Below are 11,009 nucleotides of genomic sequence, written 5' to 3' on the forward strand. Positions count from 1 at the left end.
GCAGAATGATACTGCAGAGTGGTTGAGGAAAGAGAGAGAGGCAGGAGGAGAATGATACTGCAGAGTGGTTGAGGAGAGAGAGAGAGAGGCAGGAGGAGAATGATACTGCAGAGTGGTTGAGGAAAGTGAGAGTCAGGAGGAGAATGATACTGCAGAGTGGTTGAGGAAAGAGAGAGTCAGGAGGAGAATGATACTACAGAGTGGTTGAGGAAAGAGAGAGAGGCAGGAGGAGAATGATACTGCAGAGTGGTTGAGGAAAGAGAGAGAGGCAGGAGGAGAATGATACTGCAGAGTGGTTGAGGAAAGAGAGAGAGGCAGGAGGAGAATGATACTGCAGAGTGGTTGAGGAAAGAGAGAGAGACAATAGGAGAATGATACTGCAGAGTGGTTGAGGAAAGAGAGAGGCAGGAGGAGAATGATACTGCAGAGTGGTTGAGGAAAGAGAGAGAGGCAGGAGGAGAATGATACTACAGAGTGGTTGAGGAAAGAGAGAGGCAGGAGGAGAATGATACTGCAGAGTGGTTGAGGAAAGAGAGAGACCGGAGGAGAATGATACTACAGAGTGGTTGAGGAAAGAGAGAGAGGCAGGAGGAGAATGATACTGCAGAGTGGTTGAGGAAAGAGAGAGACAGGAGGAGAATGATACTACAGAGTGGTTGAGGAAAGAGAGAGAGACAGGAGGAGAATGATACTGCAGAGTGGTTGAGGAAAGAGAGAGAGACAGGAGGAGAATGATACTACAGAGTGGTTGAGGAAAGAGAGAGAGACAGGAGGAGAATGATACTACAGAATGGTTGAGGAAAGAGAGAGACAGGAGGAGAATGATACTACAGAATGATGGAGGAAAGAGAGAGAGAGACAGGAGGAGAATGATACTACAGAGTGGTTGAGGAAAGAGAGAGAGGCAGGAGGAGAATGATACTACAGAGTGGTTTAGGAAAGAGAGAGGCAGAAGGAGAATGATACTGCAGAGTGGTTGAGGAAAGAGAGAGGCAGGAGGAGAATGATACTGCAGAGTGGTTGAGGAAAGAGAGAGAGGCAGGAGGAGAATGATACTGCAGAGTGGTTGAGGAAAGAGAGAGAGACAATAGGAGAATGATACTGCAGAGTGGTCGAGGAAAGAGAGAGAGGCAGGAGGAGAATGATACTACAGAGTGGTTGAGGAAAGAGAGAGAGGCAGGAGGAGAATGATACTGCAGAGTGGTTGAGGAAAGAGAGAGAGGCAGGAGGAGAATGATACTGCAGAGTGGTTGAGGAAAGAGAGAGAGACAATAGGAGAATGATACTGCAGAGTGGTTGAGGAAAGAGAGAGAGGCAGGAGGAGAATGATACTACAGAGTGGTTGAGGAAAGAGAGAGAGGCAGGAGGAGAATGATACTGCAGAGTGGTTGAGGAAAGAGAGAGAGGCAGGAGGAGAATGATACTGCAGAGTGGTCGAGGAAAGAGAGAGAGGCAGGAGGAGAGCGAGTGATGGGAAATATTTTTATGATGAAATCAAGATAGACCACAGCCTGTTGTTTCCAATGGTAACAGATGAGTCATAGTGGGCAGAACAAGCAAGGAGGTGGGCAGAGCCGAACACAAGCTAGGGAGATCACGTTGGCGCGTTCTAGCATGCATTTGCATATTTCCGTTAGGGAAGCCTACTCTGTGAAGTGCGCGTGTGCAATAACTAAATGTGCCTTTGCTTCTAAACAACACAATATTTTAAGACTTTGGCAAAGGGTAAAGTCTACAAAGTTAACAGATTCTACTTTTGGAAACTGAAAACTTTAATATCAAATATTTCATAGATGAGAAAATTGTCCAAAATTGATCTGGTTCCATTTTCACCCGTTGCGGATGCTTCACATTTTTACATCCGGTGAAATATCTGTGTCATTGTTCCATCTTTGGTGATAATGCAGACTGCTAGAAGAAAGAGAGATACCTAATGTCCACCTGGCCAATCACTCCACCCTGGACTTGGAACAGCCTTTATGACCAGATTCACCTCTACAAGGCAGCAATCCCAACTTTTGCCAGGACCCTGAAGGACATCACCCTCAACCGTAGGCCCAGCACTTCACATAGGAGCAACAGAGCAATGAACACCCCGCCTAGACCAGCGAGACACACTCCCAGACCTGCAAGATCCCCTCCTGAAGGACCTCCACCGATAGATCCCACTCCAAGAGGACCTACACCCAGACCACAGCATCACCAGCCACACCCAAACCAGCTAAGACCCAAGCAAACCCTGGCCACACCCTATATAGACCCCGCATATCAGATCTATGCCCCTTCTGCCCACCCCATGCCCCCCACCCCTGCGGCAAGGACCTCAACATGACAACAGGACAGACCTAACCCACTCTATTAATTTGGGATAGAGCAGACCTAACCCACTCTATTAATTTGGGATAGAGCAGACCTAACCCACTCTATTAATTTGGGATAGAGCAGACCTAACCCACTCTATTAATTTGGGATAGAGCAGACCTAACCCACTCTATTAATTTGGGATAGGGCAGACCTAACCCACTCTATTAATTTGGGATAGAGCAGACCTAACCCACTCTATTAATTTGGGATAGAGCAGACCTAACCCACTCTATTCATTTGGGATAGAGCAGACCTAACCCACTCTATTAATTTGGGATAGAGCAGACCTACCCCACTCTATTAATTTGGGATAGAGCAGACCTAACCCACTCTATTAATTTGGGATAGAGCAGACCTAACCCACTCTATTCATTTGCATATATTCCCGTTAATTCCCACAGAAAGTGGTCCACCTTTATTACCCCAAAATGTGCAACCTTAGGTGTCACATTTGATCCTCTATTTAATGAGCTTAGGTACTTCCATGTTTGCCAGCCTGGACTGCCTCCTTGCCAGGGTCATGACCTCTTCGAGGGCATTGTCTCTGTTGACCTTGCACTGTCCATGAATCATTTGGTCAAATCAAGAGAAACATTTGACATATTTAGAATTGAACAGATGCATCAGCCAATTGAAATACCTTGTAAGTGATGCTAAAGACAAACCTCCAGAGATCAGCCCTGGCAGTGAGAAGCTAAGTGGACATACTGTACAGAACCGGTGTCTGTTGAGAGCAGTCCTCCTCTTCGTAGGAGATGGGTGCAAAAATACACCAGATAGTGGTGTATGGCAGTTGATTTAACTTCGAAGACAAATGGTCGGATATATATGTGCATCAGCCATTACTGCTGACCAGTATCTCTGCCATTACCCCAGCTTATCGTTAGGTTCGGCCCACTTATTCCCCCTCAAACCAAGGCACCATTATCTCTGCCATTACCGCAACTTATCGTTAGGTTCGGCCCACTTATTCCCCCTCAAGCCAAAGCACCATTATCTCTGCCATTACCCCAGCTTAACGTTAGGTTCGGCCCACTTATTCCCCCTCAAGCCAAAGCACCATTATCTCTGCCATTACCCCGGCTTATCGTTAGGGTCGGCCCACTTATTCCCCCTCAAGCCAAAGCGCCATTATCTCTGCCATTACCCCGGCTTATCGTTAGGGTCGGCCCACTTATTCCCCCTCAAGCCAAAGCACCATTATCTCTGCCATTACCCCAGCTTATCGTTAGGGTCGGCCCACTTATTCCCCCTCAAGCCAAAGCACCATTATCTCTGCCATTACCCCGGCTTATCGTTAGGGGCGGCCCACTTATTCCCCCTCAAGCCAAAGCACCATTATCTCTGCCATTACCCCGGCTTATCGTTAGGGTCGGCCCACTTATTCCCCCTCAAACCAAAGCACCATTATCTCTGCCATTACCCCGGCTTATCGTTAGGGTCGGCCCACTTATTCATCTCTGGACGTTGCGGTTTGAAAGTAAGCATACTTACTTCAAGCAGTGTGCACAGAAATTGCACCACTTTAACAATCTACGTGGGACTCTAGCAGAGAGACACCAACTGTTCCAAGCCTTTTTTAAGTGCTGGCAGTTTATTTCGGCCTCTCATTCAGGTAGAAAAGGGAACTGACTTTCATGCCAGTGATTACAGCAAGAATATTGAGGCTTCGGTTGCTGCATTTCACTTCAAATCTGACAACACAGTTGTTTCAAATGATATCACTGTCAGAGGCACAAGGTACTTCCAGAGAAGGGCCAGCAGGAGGTGACAGAGGACAACTCTCGCAGCTCATGCAAGCAACATTTCACTTCCAGAGAAGGGCCAGCAGGAGGTGACAGAGGACAACTCTCGCAGCTCATGCAAGCAACATTTCACTTACAGCGCTGTGCCATCAACACTAGCCCAGCATTTAAGATAGCTGAGCTGAGGAGTAAGTGGCCATACCTCTTCACACAGAAGGAACTCTACAACCACTTCAGGTTACTGGCAGTAAGTCTCAATCCTGGAATAAATGGTGTTCTCAATCCTGGGTTAAATGGTGGGCTCTTTCCTGGAATAAATGGTGGTCTCAATCCTGGAATAAATGGTGGGCTCAATCCTGGAATAAATGGTGGTCTCAATCCTGGAATAAATGGTGGTCTCAATCCTGGAATAAATGGTGGGCTCAATCCTGGAATAAATGGTGGTCTCAATCCTGGAATAAATGGTGGGCTCAATCCTGGAATAAATGGATGCAACGATGGCAGAAAAAAAGGAAAGATTATCAAGTGTCGGGGTTCCTTTTTCCTTGTCAATCATTGGCTTATTGGTGAAATCAGCAGTCAGACAATGTCTTCTTTAAGTAAACCAGTCACACCTTTATTAATGCAACTGCAGACAGAAGATGACAATGGAAACACAGCGTGTATGTTTCAGAGTAAGTTCTGCAGCCCACCTAAGGGCACAGCTGATTATATACATGTGGTCCCTCTAGTGGTGTGATCACCTACCAACTTAGGTTAGTAGGTTAGTGTATGATAGATAGGCCAGTTGAGAACAAGTTCTTATTTACAACTGCGACCTGGCCAAGATAAAGCAAAGCAGTGAGACACAAACAACAACACAGAGTTACACATGGAGTAAACAAACGTACAGTCAATAACACAGAAGAAAGTCTATATACAGTGAATTGTGAAACATAAATGTGATCTGATTTCAGGTGACACAATGGCTGCTGCCAAATGGATGATAAGCATGGAGAAGGAGGTGGTGATGTCGGCATGGAGAAGGAGGTGGTGATGTCGGCATGGAGAAGGAGGTGGTGATGTCGGCATGGAGAAGGAGGTGGTGATGTCGGCATGGAGAAGGAGGCGGTGATGACGGTCCACTCCAACTGGCAGCTTCTTTTCTCCTCATTCTACACCTTCAGTCTGCAGTACCAAGGAGGAGGCTTCACCTTAGAGTTCATCCAAAGGTCAACAAGAAGATGCTTCTTTTCTCTGGGGAGAATGCCACTGGGGGAGGGGCTTTAAAGTGAGGTGTTTTGTATCAGCGCTTGGTTTGGCAGGTTCATTGAGTCAAGATATGTTGAAAAGGGGCAGCAGGGTAGCCTAGTGTTTAGAGTGTTGGACTAGTAACCGGAAGGTTGCGAGTTCAAATCCCCGAGCTGACAAGGTACAAATCTGTCATTCTGCCCCTGAACAGGCAGTTAACCCATTGTTCCTAGGCCGTCATTGAAAATAAGAATTTGTTCTTAACTGACTTGCCTGGTTAAATAAAGAATAAACAAATTTAAATAAGTTTGTAAGGTTCCTTGTTCAGAGCATAAACACTGGGGACAATGTACAGAGGTAATGCAAGACACTTCAGACACTATTGAAGACATCAGGGGACATAATCATCTTTCTAAAATGTTGCCTGGATGTGCTCTTTGTTTTCACAGATGTTTTGCTGGAATCAATCCATCCGCCGCAGCAGAGATCCTCAGCAAGAAAACACAAAGTAGTGGAGAAGAAGAGACATAATTAATGTACGTCTGTACTCTGCTCAGGAAGATAATGGACTTTGAACAACTATAGGCTAGTTCCTCCTGGGCCAATACGTCTGTACTCTGCTCAGGAAGATAATGCTCAGGAAGATAATGGACTTTGAACAACTACAGGCTAGTTCCTCCTGGGCCAAACATTTCAGTTATTTTAGTCAGTTGTGACCTGCTCAAGTAAGTTAAGTGGTTTGTCACTGGGGTTGACTCTTTTTTGGGGTTTTACACCTTGTGTTTGAAAATGATCCAGTATGAACTGAAATGGACACATTGTTGAGGAAGTAATGCTACTTGGGATGTTTGGAAATATCTGGCATTTACTCAACTTGAGTAGGCAACACTTATTAAGGCTTGGGTATGTAGTTTTGGGAAAGGCATAATTAGAAATCTGGGAATAAGACAAAATATCCACCGAGATCTTTTCTAACCATAATCTCACATGATTAAAAAGTCCAACGACCCTTACCAATACTACATATTCTGTGTTTAACCTGGGAGTGAAGGTAATGACAAGCCTCCTAATAAAATGCTAATTAATTACTTAAAAATCATACAATGTAATTTTCTGGATTTTAGATTCCGTCTCTCACAGTTGTAGTGTACCTATGATAAAAATTACAGACCTCTACATGCTTTGTATGTAGGAAAACCTGCAAAATCGGCAGTGTATCTCCCCACTGTATATTTGTTTTAAGCTCAAAGTGAGGCAATGCAATTTCTGAGTTACCTTTATCTGAAAGGTTACTTTCATTTCAAAAGCTAAGATACATACAGTAAACCAGTACCGTTCTTATCTGTAGTTCTGTCACTTTCTGAACCAGTTATAAACACGCCCCTTTTTCAGGACCTTGATCGATTCTGAAGATGGATACATTTGAAACCCTTTTGTTGAAACAAAATGGCTCTGTTATCTGACTGCAGAATAGCCTTGTGACAAACTATCATTGTTTTTATGTCACATACAAGCTGGAATATCATTAAACATTTTGCAAATTTTTTCCATTTGTAAAGGAAGATGCTTCTCAGTTTTGTAGATGGGGTGGTTAAATCCATCCTAACTAATGCTGGAAACCCTTGATTTGGTGAAGTTATATTATACCAATACTAAACCTGCTCTTCCACAGTCCTCCATCATGGCTCGGGGGGGGGGGGTTAACATTTATATCATGGCTCGGGGGGGGGGGGGGGGGGGGGGGGGTTAACATTTATATCATGGCTCGGGGGGGTTAACATTTATATCATGGCTCGGGGGGGTTAACATTTATATCATGGCTCGGGGGGGTTAACATTTATATCATGGCTCGGGGGGGTTAACATTTATATCATGGCTCGGGGGGGTTAACATTTATATCATGGCTTGGGGGGGGTTCACATGCTGCTGACAAACTTTATATCTCCGTTTTTTTTTAAATTTATTTTACGAACAAAGACCATAAAAATATTTACAAAGATAAATAAGAGCTTTTATTAGGAGCTTGAGTGTTTCGTCTCTCTCTCTCTCTAGAGAGACAAGTCATCCAGCTACTGGTGAGTCACACAGAAACGTGTTCATTCTCAAAGGAAATAGAGAAACACATTGAGTGAGTTTCAGTGAATCTCTGTATTATTTGGGTTGAACAGATACAGAGCTGCTTAAATAACACACCATTTTAATCTCCATTACAGGTCACTTTTCGTCTGCATTTTGCGACGTTTACAACACAGCGGTGGCCTGACCTTTATCCTGTTTAAAGTGGATGTACTATGTGCGAACATCATGAATTGACCTTGTAAAGAAGTCACACATTTTAATGTTCACCTGATTAGGCTGCGCAGCATCCTCTACGTTGGGAGTATTAGGTTAAAGTACTGTACAAAAACAACCTATAATGAGTCAACCGGCATGAAGAACACGTGGTTTGGTTTAGGCACTTTCATTCATTTAGCAATGTGAAACCGACCAGACCCAATGAAAACATACTATGTAGAAAATAAACAAACTGATTAGAACTATAGCAAACTAACTTTGTGTGAAAACGCCCATAGTGACATATAACAGACACTAGAACTCGGACTAACAAACTACTCAATAGCAACAAACTACTCAATATCAACAAACTACTCAATATCAACAAACTACTCAATAGCAACAAACTACTCAATAGCAACAAACTACTCAATATCAACAAACTACTCAATAGCAACAAACTACTCAATATCAACAAACTACTCAATAGCAACAAACTACTCAATATCAACAAACTACTCAATAGCAACAAACTACTCAATAGCAACAAACTACTCAATATCAACAAACTACTCAATAGCAACAAACTACTCAATATCAACAAACTAGTCTTTAGCAACAAACTACTCAATAGCAACAAACTACTCAATAGCAACAAACTACTCAATAGCAACAAACTACTCAATAGCAACAAACTACTCAATAGCAACAAACTACTCAATAGCAACAAACTACTCAATAGCAACAAACTACTCAATAGCAACAAACTACTCAATAGCAACAAACTACTCAATAGCAACAAACTACTCAATAGCAACAAACTACTCAATAGCAACAAACTACTCAATAGCAACAAACTACTCAATAGCAACAAACTACTCAATAGCAACAAACTACTCAATATCAACAAACTACTCAATAGCAACAAACTACTCAATAGCAACAAACTACTCAATAGCAACAAACTACTCAATATCAACAAACTACTCAATATCAACAAACTAGTCTTTAGCAACAAACTACTCAATAGCAACAAACTACTCAATATCAACAAACTAGTCTTTAGCAACAAACTACTCAATAGCAACAAACTACTCAATATCAACAAACTACTCAATAGCAACAAACTACTCAATAGCAACAAACTACTCAATAGCAACAAACTACTCAATAGCAACAAACTACTCAATAGCAACAAACTACTCAATAGCAACAAACTACTCAATAGCAACAAACTACTCAATAGCAACAAACTACTCAATATCTCTATATTTTTTCTTATTAGAAGTAGACCTGCAAGGACTGAAAAAACAACAAGTCCAACATGAGGAAGAAGTTTGGGAACATCTTTGAGGGCATTGCAAAATGTGGAAATCCAACATTGCTCAACGAGATCTATACAGAACTCTACATCACAGCTGGAGAATCCAACATTGCTCAACGAGATCTATACAGAACTATATCACAGCTGGAGAATCCAACATTGCTCAACGAGATCTATACAGAACTCTACATCACAGCTGGAGAATCCAACATTGCTCAACGAGATCTATACAGAACTCTACATCACAGCTGGAGAATCCAACATTACTCAACGAGATCTATACAGAACTCTACATCACAGCTGGAGAATCCAACATTACTCAACGAGATCTATACAGAACTCTACATCACAGCTGGAGAATCCAACATTACTCAACGAGATCTATACAGAACTCTACATCACAGCTGGAGAATCCAACATTACTCAACGAGATCTATACAGAACTATATCACAGCTGGAGAATCCAACATTGCTCAACGAGATCTATACAGAACTCTACATCACAGCTGGAGAATCCAACATTGCTCAACGAGATCTATACAGAACTCTACATCACAGCTGGAGAATCCAACATTGCTCAACGAGATCTATACAGAACTCTACATCACAGCTGGAGAATCCAACATTACTCAACGAGATCTATACAGAACTCTACATCACAGCTGGGGAATCCAACATTGCTCAACGAGATCTATACAGAACTCTACATCACAGCTGGAGAATCCAACATTGCTCAACGAGATCTATACAGAACTCTACATCACAGCTGGAGAATCCAACATTGCTCAACGAGATCTATACAGAACTATATCACAGCTGGGGAATCCAACATTGCTCAACGAGATCTATACAGAACTATATCACAGCTGGAGAATCCAACATTGCTCAACGAGATCTATACAGAACTATATCACAGCTGGAGAATCCAACATTGCTCAACGAGATCTATACAGAACTCTACATCACAGCTGGAGAATCCAACATTGCTCAACGAGATCTATACAGAACTCTACATCACAGCTGGAGAATCCAACATTGCTCAACGAGATCTATACAGAACTCTACATCACAGCTGGAGAATCCAACATTGCTCAACGAGATCTATACAGAACTCTACATCACAGCTGGAGAATCGACCATTACTCAACGAGATCTATACAGAACTCTACATCACAGCTGGAGAATACAACATTGCTCAACGAGATCTATACAGAACTATATCACAGCTGGGGAATCCAACATTGCTCAACGAGATCTATACAGAACTATATCACAGCTGGGGAATCCAACATTACTCAACGAGATCTATACAGAACTATATCACAGCTGGAGAATCCAACATTGCTCAACGAGATCTATACAGAACTCTACATCACAGCTGGAGAATCCAACATTGCTCAACGAGATCTATACAGAACTATATCACAGCTGGGGAATCCAACATTACTCAACGAGATCTATACAGAACTATATCACAGCTGGAGAATCCAACATTACTCAACGAGATCTATACAGAACTACATCACAGCTGGGGAATCCAACATTACTCCACAAGATCTATACAGAACTACATCACAGCTGGGGAATCCAACATTACTCCACAAGATCTATACAGAACTACATCACAGCTGGGGAATCCAACATTACTCCACAAGATCTATACAGAACTCTATATCACAGCTGGAGAATCCAACATTGCTCACAAGATCTACTGTACAAAGTGCTCTACATCACAGCTGGGGAGAGTGAAGGGGTTAATAAGGAGCAGGAGGTTCAGCAGATTGAAGATACGGCTCGGACCAAAGCATTTCAAGACGATGCAATCAACTGCAATGACATCTTTAGACCCTAAGACAGAGGAACATAATGACAAATCCTAATCCAGACAAGAGGTACCCATCAGAACTGTGCTGACAAAGGGCATCGCTGGCATCGGAAAAACAGTCTCAGTGCAGAAGTTCATCCTTGACTGGGCAGAAGGAATAGCCAATCAGGATCTAGATTTTGTCTTCATCCTTCCATTCGGGGACTTGAATCGAACCAAAGTTAACCAGTACAGTCTGTTGGAGCTC

The 11,009-nt window shown here is 42.8% G+C and overlaps 1 long non-coding RNA gene across 1 annotated transcript; it reads left to right on the forward strand.

Moving 5' to 3' along the window:
• Window positions 1–4,994: 4,994 nt before the first annotated feature.
• Window positions 4,995–6,885, forward strand: LOC116358966 (uncharacterized). The gene is made up of 2 exons (XR_004206540.1): window positions 4,995–5,320; window positions 5,789–6,885. It is a non-coding gene; the product is annotated as an uncharacterized LOC116358966 (long non-coding RNA).
• Window positions 6,886–11,009: the final 4,124 nt, after the last annotated feature.

The sequence above is a fragment of the Oncorhynchus kisutch genome, unplaced genomic scaffold (assembly GCF_002021735.2).
Source record: "Oncorhynchus kisutch isolate 150728-3 unplaced genomic scaffold, Okis_V2 Okis01b-Okis20b_hom, whole genome shotgun sequence".
NCBI lineage: Eukaryota > Metazoa > Chordata > Actinopteri > Salmoniformes > Salmonidae > Oncorhynchus > Oncorhynchus kisutch.